Consider the following 9,540-nt stretch of genomic DNA (forward strand, 5'->3'; position numbering starts at 1 on the left):
ACCAAAAAGAAGGGGGCGGGCCGGAGCACTGTCAGAAATTACAATGGAACCCCCCTTTTAAGACCCCCCCCCCAATTTAAGACTCCCTCCTTTTTAAGACTTTTTTTCAGCCTTTCTGTTCACAGCCTCTGTAAAATTACCCCCATTTTAAGACTCCCTCCTTTTTAAGACCTGTTTTTTTCTTTTCTTTTAGATGTTTGGAGGTCTTAAAAGGGGGTTCCACTGTACTTCTCCCAGGGCTGGAAGAGACCCTTTACCGGTGTAGTATCCCGTTTAGTCCCCCCTCTGAAAAGTGCCTCCGGGGGACTTTTCAGAGCTGAAAAGGGCTCCCGGGGGACTTTTTCAGCTCTTAAAAGGTCCGCATTTACCGATCAAGCCTCGTTTTCGATTGGCCCCCCTACAGCAATTTTGGCCCCCCCTCGCATCCCAGATGATCTCCCCTTTGAAAAGGTCCTCCCCGCCCCCTTTTTGACTGCGGCTCTGCAGTCTTACATCTTACTGTGGGTGTTTTATGGGGTTTTTTTCTCACTTTTATCTCCCACTTTCAACTTCTCAACATAAGCGGTTTTATCGCGTTTGTAGTTTGCAATTTCAGCAAACAAGCTGTCGTCCATCTTGAATCAACTTTAAGTTTAGAACAAAGTGACGTCACTATCCGATGTCATAAAGGCGTTGCGAAGCGGTCGAAGTCATGGACATGGTCCCCGAGTATTTCTTTCTTTATTCGGTGTTTAACGTCGTTTTCAACCACGAAGGTTATATCACGACGGAGGGAAGGGGGGTGATGGGATAGAGCCACTTGTCAATTGTTTCTTGTTCACAAAAGCACTAATCAAAAATTTGCTCCAGCGGCTTGCAACGTAGTACAATGTATTACCTTACTGGGAGAATTCAAGTTTCCAGTACAAAGGACTTAACATTTCTTACATACTGCTTGACTAATCCCCGAGTATAGATCTATGGGTCGAAGTTCATGTAATTGTTTCTTGACTCAATTTTCTCTCAGTGGACATCTGGGCCACGTGATGATACAGTGTAATAACTAGCCTGAAATTGCTTAGAAAAAGGGGGGAGGGGGGGCCTTTTCGGGGGGGGGAGACTATCTGGGATGCGAGGGGGGGGGGGGGGGGGGGCAAAATTGGTGTGGGGGGGCCAATCGAAAACGAGGCTTGATCGTTTAAGGCGGACCTTTTTAGAGCTGAAAAAGTTCCCCGGGGGCCCTTTTTAGCTCTAAATAATCCCCCGGAGGCCTTTTTCAGAGGGGGGACTAAACGGGATACTACACCGGGCCATGTAAACAACCCTGGCAGCAGGCTCTGACAGACTGAATGCGCTGATAGCGAGAATCTAACGAGCGAGATTGCACGCTATGCAGGATGTTTGGGAAATTGTAAACGAGGCCTCGCGAGATTCTGGCGGCAAGATTCAACCAGGGTGCTCGGTCCAGCGCATGATAGTTTGTGAAAAAATCAGGTCCAAAATACTTTTTTTCCAGCTTTCAAATACACGTTTTGAACACGGCAGTGCACGTCCGGCCAATGGCGAAAACCAGTGAATTATCATTGAATGAATGTATCAATTTTTAGTGAGTGAACAAGAAACTGACCCGCCTATTATTCTACCCCCCCCCCCCCCACCATGGCGAATTTCATTCGGAATGATGGGCGTGGGGTGTGGGGGAGGGGGAGGTTGAGGGGGGTTGAGGGGGTGGGGAGAGTTTTATCGCATATATATTCTGTACAACTTTTAAACAAATAACATTGTTGTATAGCCCTGTGATTCACTGCAACCCTCAACCTGCCATAATTTAAATCCTCTTATTCAAATGGCTCTTTTCAAATGGCACTTTATACAGCAGAGAGGGGGGAGGGGGTAGAAACGGAAGAAAATGCTACCCTCCTGCACTTCTCACCGAGATTGAGGAGCAGTTGTGTTCACACCTCTGGATCAAGCTTGCGATCTGGCTATCACTTACCCCCTGCTTGGCGCTTTCCAGATGGTAAGCATCTCGTTCCGAACAAACACGGTTGTTCACACTTCCCTCGCAACATTTTCTCGCCTTCCTCACTGTCTCTCTCAGTCAAGCAAAACAACTATACTAGTGGGAGACGCGTGCAGATCAGAAATTATTAATATATATATTATAATCTGTATTGGTACGGCCTATATGACGAAAGTACTGTGAATTGTAAAATGAATGCATTCACTTTGGCGGGGGAAAAACGCCGTTTTTCTCTACCCACCCCACCCCCCCCCCTCTCCCCCACCCCATATCCGATTTTTCTTAAATATCTACACCTATTCCAACAATTTACACGCCTATATATGCTGTCACTAATTGCCACACGCTTGGCATTTTCCAGATGGTAAACATCCGACTACTCGCCAGCACAATTTTTTTTAACTGTCCTAATATCCTCTTCTCGCATTCACCACACTCTGCTGCACAGACCAAGTACAAAAAAAGTATTCGAAGATAAATGCTGATCAGGAATGATTGATATTGCGCTTTTTTTTTGCCATAGGCATGAGCTCTGCCATTCGACAAAGGTCTGCGTTTCTTGCGGCAATATTGAATAACATTTTTGTTTCAATCACATTTTGATCTACCATTGCCTGGACTTGTACGTTCCGCATGGTCATATGACATTAGGGTTGACATGGTCTGTGCAGTCCAAGTTTTTGACTTTTTTCCCACTCGCCAGTACACGGGCGGGGATATAGCTCAGTTGGTAGCGCGCTGGATTTGTATTCAGTTGGCCGCTGTCAGCGTGAGTTCGATCCCAGGTTCGGCGGACATTTATTTCACAGAGTCAACTTTGTGTGCAGACTCTCTTCGGTGTCCGAACCTCCCCCCGTGTACACTACATTGGGTGTGCACGTTAAAGATCCCACGATTGACAAAAGGGTCTTTCCTGGCAAAATTGCTTAGGCACAGTTAATAATTGTCTACCTATACCCGTGTGACTTGGAATAATAGGCCGTGAAAGGTAAATATGCGCCGAAATGGCTGCAATCTACTGGCCGTATAAAATTTCATCTCACACGGCATCACTGCAGAGCGCCTAGAACTGTGCCCACGGAATATGCGCGATATAAGACTCATTGATTGATTGATTGATTGATTGATGTAATGCCAATGGCAAATGCATGGTTTAATTATCACATACACATGACCACGAGGCAACACACTTCAGTATTGACGGAGCACATCGTGTCGGGAAACACTTAAATTGAATGCTCACATAATCTTTAAATACTGTTTCATTTCGGGATATGATTAAAAATTATGAAATTCCAATCTTCATAGATATATGTTTATATCTCATATACTTTAAAGAGAAAGAAGACAAAAAAGAAAGTTGAAAAGGGAGAGACAAAAGAAAACCACACACAAACAAGAAATTCCTCCGAGGTAGGAAAAACACCCCCGTCAAAGGGAAATAACCTTCTCAGTTGGTGGCAGTGACTGAGTGAGAATGGTTATTTCCCTTTGACCATTAAGATGTCCCTCTATAAGTCCTTGTATAATTTTAATCCACCAATAACTCCCTAACCGTGTGTTTGACTGGTCCCAATTTTTGTAAGGACCGTCTCAGGAATGTATAGAACCTGTTCACCAAGTTTGGTGACGATCGGTCCGTTCATTCTTGAGATCTATATGCGAACACAAACACACAAACAAACAAACAAACAAACAAACAAACACATCGACCGAAACCTATACACACCCCTATACCGGGGGTGTAAAAACAACAACAAAACAACAACGGAAACATATTTCAGAATGCGAATGAATTTATTACGCCGTTGTTTTTTTCACCCACCCAAGAGAAATCCTCATATAATATCCTCAGAGAAATACACAGGGAGACATTTGATATTGAGTGTCAGTGGCGAATATGACGTCATCCCATGCAAACTATTCATTTTGGAAATAGGTATTTTTTCTACATTGTCATATATCATTTGTTACCCATTTTTGTTTATATATCGAAAGAGAAAATTCTGTTGCAATTAATTCCTATCTTTGACTTTATTTTGGTGTTAATGAACCAGCCTAAAATAGTTGTGTGCCAGACCAGAAAGTTAGGGGAACGTAAACTCAAGAAGATGCCAGAGAACCTCTCCCACGGCTTCACTGGAGCTGGTGCCCGGGTCAACGTAAACAACTCAGACAGGCGCTGAAAGACAGAACGCGCTGACAACGAGAATTTTACAAGCTTGCTAGCTGGCTTTTGATTGCCACCTGCTTGGCACTTTCCAGATGGTAAATATCCCGTTCCGAACAAACACGGTTGTTCACACAAACTGTCCTCGCAAAACTTTCGCGCTTTCCTCACTGTCCCTCTCAGACAAGCAAAACAACCAGTGGAAGATGCGTGCAGATCGGGAATTATTAATATTACCTGCTATTCAGACTTGGTCGTGTGACAGACGTTTTCTTCCACACGAGATTACGTTGATTGTCTAACGAAGCCGTCAGGTCACACCCTCATTTTTCAATAAAATTGATTGAAATTTTAGCCAAGCAATCTTCGACGAAGGCCGGACTTCGGTATTGCATTTCAGCTTGGAGGCTTAAAAATTAATTAATGACTTGAGTAATTAAATATCTGAAAATTGTAATTAAAGTTGTTTTTTTATAAAACGATCCAAAATTACGTTTATCGTATTCTTCATCATTTTCGTGTTCCAAAAACATATAAATATGTTATATTCGGATTAAAAACAACCTCTGAAATTTAAAAATATAAAAATTATGATTAAAATAAAATTTCCGAAATCGATTTAAAAACAATTTCATCTTATTCCTTGTCCGTTCCTGATTCCAAAAACATATAGATATGATATGTTTGGATTAAAAACACGTTCACAGAGTTAAAAAGAATAGAGATATAGAAAAGCGTGCTATCCTCCTCAGCGCAACCGCTACCGCGCTTTTCTGGATAGTTAATTTCACTGCCTTTGCCACAGACGATGCTACGAGTGTACGGTCTTGCGGAAAAAATGCAATGCGTTCAGTTTCATTCTGTGAGTTCGACTGAGCTTGACTAAATGTTGTATTTTCGCCTTACGCGACTACTTGTTCTTAAATATTATTGAGGAACTAAGGGAAATCGCTGGATGGCAGACTCTCGAGAGAATACGCCAGACACCGCAACCAAAGATCTTCCAGGCTACGCTAGCCTAGAAGATCCACGCCGTAAGGACGGCTGCACTGGGCAAAATCCAGTGTCCCGGCTGCGAACCAGTAAGAGCCCCAAAGCAAGGTGAGTTTCTCCACAAAATCACATCTAGCGTCGTTCACCGTCCTTATTTTTCAAAAATAATAGTTTGAGGCAAAGCGTAATCATTCATTTTAACTTGCATCAACCCATTTCTTTACTTTGGGAGTCCTCCGCGCGTTCTGGGTTAGGTTTCTTTCAAATTTGTTGCGCATTCAGTGCAAATTGTCAGTTTGAGACGTAATTAGGAAGAAAAAAATCAACAACACATCATTCTTTTTGACGTACGTTGACTACTTACTAGGCGACGTAGAAGTCATGTCACTGCCTTTATGTTTGTTTATCCATGGCTTATAAAGTATTACTGTGTCTGTCTCTGTATATCCCCCCCCCCCCACCTGCTCAGTCTCTGTCTCTCTCTGTCTTTCTCTCTGTCTGTCTTGTCTATCTATCTGTCTGTCTGTCTCTCGCTCTGGCATTTTGCCATTGTCGTCTTAATTCTATGGTTTTACCTGTGTCTGAATATATGCGTTATGTAAAATAGTCCCTCGTCAGGCGAGGACTGAATATAACAACAACAACAACAACAAAAACAACAACAGCAGCAAGTACTACTACAACTACTACCAGCTGCTACCTTTGTATGCTTACTTCATTACACTGTTATAAAGAGCTCATCTCATCAGTCTCATATATTATCTTATTCAAATCTTATCTTGTCTCATCTCATCTCATCTCATCTTATCTGTTACAGGCGACACTGCTAGTGGTGGTGGTGGTGGTGGTTTCCCTGAACGCTCACCTGTTGGCCGTGGTCACTCTCAGAGAGTCCAGCAGTCCACTGACCACGCATGATTCTAACAATTCTGACAGTCCTGCAAACACCAATCATTCCTTACCTCAAAGAAATTCTACAGTTCTAAACAATCCGACAACGTTTGATAATTTTGCACATTTTGACAACGTTATGACCGTAAACGAGTCTGCAGCCTTGGACGGTTTTACCACTCTGAACCCTGCTACGGGGTTTGGGCCTTCTTCTTCAATTTTGAACAATATGACGTCTTCGGACATATCCACAACCTTGGACAATTCTGCAGTTGGGGATATGTCTGCAACATTGGACATCACCGCAGAAACTCGGATAAATTCTGTCAAACCGTTAGAAAACTCATTTGAAACAGGAGAGCATTCCGCAGTGGAAACATGGGACAATTTCGTCACACAGGATAATCCCGTGACACAAGAAAATCCGATGACAGAGGAAAATCCCATGACCCAGAAAAATCCCATAACGCAGGAAAACCCCGATACACGGGAAGAAAATCCCACGACACAAGAAAATCCCGTGACACGAGAAGAAAATCCCACGACACAGGAAAATCCCATGACACAAGAAAAGACCTCGGCCATTTCTCTCAGGCAGTGTGTGTGGGTGGATGACCTTGCCCTTCAGTACTACGACGCCAACGTCTTCCCGTGGGTAGACCTGGTGGTCAGCTCGGCCCTCCCCTACCTCCTCCTGCTGGTCAGTAACTCTGTCCTAGCCTGCACTCTGGTTCGCTCGGCTCGCCTGGCTCGCTCAATGGCTCCCTCCGGCTCCTGTCAAGATCAAGGCCGCGTCAAGGCTGCGTCATCAGTGACGTGGATGGTGATGAGCGTCTCGATGACGTTTCTTGCGCTGACGCTGCCTCTGCCTGCTTACCTCATCAAGTACAGGTTTTTCGTTGCGGACAGCCCCGATGAGCCAGAGTTGCGGGTCGTGGCCTGGGCTGTGGTCAACTTGCTGTGGTATCTCAACAGTGCCCTCAACTTTTACCTCTATTGTCGAACGGGCAGCAAGTTTATTATTATTAAGGAGATATATTTCGGGCACGGTGCAAGCGTTTGCTGTCTTGTGCTTGGGGGAGGTACAGTTGAACGAGGCGGCTCCACGCACTACTGAATTATCCACGTCGGTTGCTTGTAACTAGTGTCACATAAAAAACATACATGTGTACAAGTGTTTAAAAAAATGTTGAGCGTATTTTTTCTTTGAATCTGTTTAGTTTTTATTTTACATTTAAAATTTGTTATCAAGGGCAATTAAAGACATTGGTTTTCCTATGTGTGTGTGCGTGTGTGTGTGTGTGTGTGTGTGTGTGTGTGTGTGTGTGTGTGTGTGTGTGTGTGTGTGTGTGTGTGTGTTTGAGAACGTGTTCGTGAACGTGCAGTTTGTGTGTGTGTGTGTGTATGTGTGTGTGTGTGTGTGTACACACACACACACACATACATACACATACACACACACAGAAAACACGCGCAATCACTCTATCTGTCCAGGGGAAGCGTCCTGTCTGCCTGATGGACAAGAAAACTCTTCTCCAGTCTCTTTCGGGGACATCTTTGGCTTTTGTTCCTGACATCGGGTGCTACAGACGTCTGTTTCCTTTTCTTCAGAGAGAGGTCAACGACTCTATCTATCCAGGGAAACGTTCTGTCTGCCTGATACTGAAACATATTGCAGTTGAACGTTGAAAAAGAAATCCGGGGATTGTAAAAAAAAAAAAAAGAGAAAAACAAACAAAACAAAAATTCAAACAAACCAAGAAAAAAAAAACACACACAAAAATACACACACACTCATCCACAACAAGACGTACCAGTGGTTTGCAACCCCAACACATTTTGTCACACGAAAGCAAACAAAGTAACTCTTTTAACCCTCTCATTCTGATTACTTTTAACTCTCTCATCCTGATTACTTTTAACCCTCTCATTCTGATTACTTTTAACTTTTCCAAGCAGCCAGTTTCCTTTCCACGGTAAATCATTTTCTTATTTAACAACGTAACCCTCTTCCCCTCTCCCCTCCTTTTAATCCCCCCCCTCCCTTCCACCACCCCGTCATGAAAACAAATGTTTACTTCATGCTTCACTGAAATTCAGTGAACAAATCTTTAATTAAGGCATGTTCAAAATCACTTGTTTTTGAAACAGGTGCTGCATCTGGCACGAGCGATTAATCTATTCCTGCCTGACTGCTTACCTCCGTAATATATCGTTTCCCCATAGGTTTTGCCTGAAGTGTTAACATCTGGCGATAAATTATTTTGAATTTACTTTGTCTGTATGTCTGTCTCTGTCACTTCCTTTCTATGTTTCTATCTCTGACTCTGTCTGTCTATCTGTCTGTCTGTCTCTAGATCTGTCACTTCCTTTCTATGTTTCTATCTCTGACTATGTCTGTCTATCTGTCTGTCTGTCTCTGTCACTTCCTTTCTATGTTTCTATCTCTGACTATGTCTGTCTATCTGTCTGTCTGTCTCTGTCACTTCCTTTCTATGTTTCTATCTCTGACTATGTCTGTCTATCTGTCTGTCTGTCTCTGTCACTTCCTTTCTATGTTTCTATCTCTGACTCTGTCTGTCTATCTGTCTGTCTGTCTCTGTCACTTCCTTTCTATGTTTCTATCTCTGACTCTGTCTGTCTATCTGTACGTCTGTCTCTGTCACTTCCTTTCTATGTTTCTATCTCTGACTCTGTCTGTCTATCTGTCTGTCTGTCTCTTTCCCTGTCTGTTTCTCTGTACCTGTCGCTCTCTCTCTCTCTCTCTCTTTTTCTCTCGGACTGACAAACAGAGATACAGAGAGACAGACAAACGTACGTACGCACACCCCCCCCCCCCCACATACACAAACACCCACCCACACACCCACACACACACACACACGTACACACACACACATACCTAAAGTGTGGATGGTTACCTAAGAGGCGGCACTGGGTGTAGTGCCTTTCTAGTGCACTTGCACTACAACAGCACTGGGTGCAGTACTCGCTCCGGCATCGAAGAATTTTGCACTAAAAAATGCACAAAATTTGACCTATTTCGTCGCCTATAGAGGACGGAAAGAATGTCATTTTGAACATTGTTATGACATTCTTTCCGTCAAAAAAGTCAATTTAACGGTGTTAAATGAAGCGAGCATCCACACAATTAGGTTGCCATCCAGAGTTTAGGTTGCCATCCACGTGTGGATGGTTGCCTTATGGTGATTTAGGCAACCAAACCTGTGGAAACATGGGTACACACACACACACACACACACACACACACACACACACACACACACACACACACACACACACACACACACACACAAGGGATGGCGGCGAAAACCGATTTGTCTGAGAAAACGGAATTGTCACTTCGAATCAGCAACAGTTCACATCAACGAACACATCAAACGAGGCATATGATTTTTAACACCTGCACGGCGTGCGACGAGAGAGATGCACATCTATTTAAGGTGTAAAAGTGTTTGAAGGT

Source organism: Littorina saxatilis, linkage group LG15 (genome assembly GCF_037325665.1).
Source record: "Littorina saxatilis isolate snail1 linkage group LG15, US_GU_Lsax_2.0, whole genome shotgun sequence".
NCBI classification, from domain to species: domain Eukaryota; kingdom Metazoa; phylum Mollusca; class Gastropoda; order Littorinimorpha; family Littorinidae; genus Littorina; species Littorina saxatilis.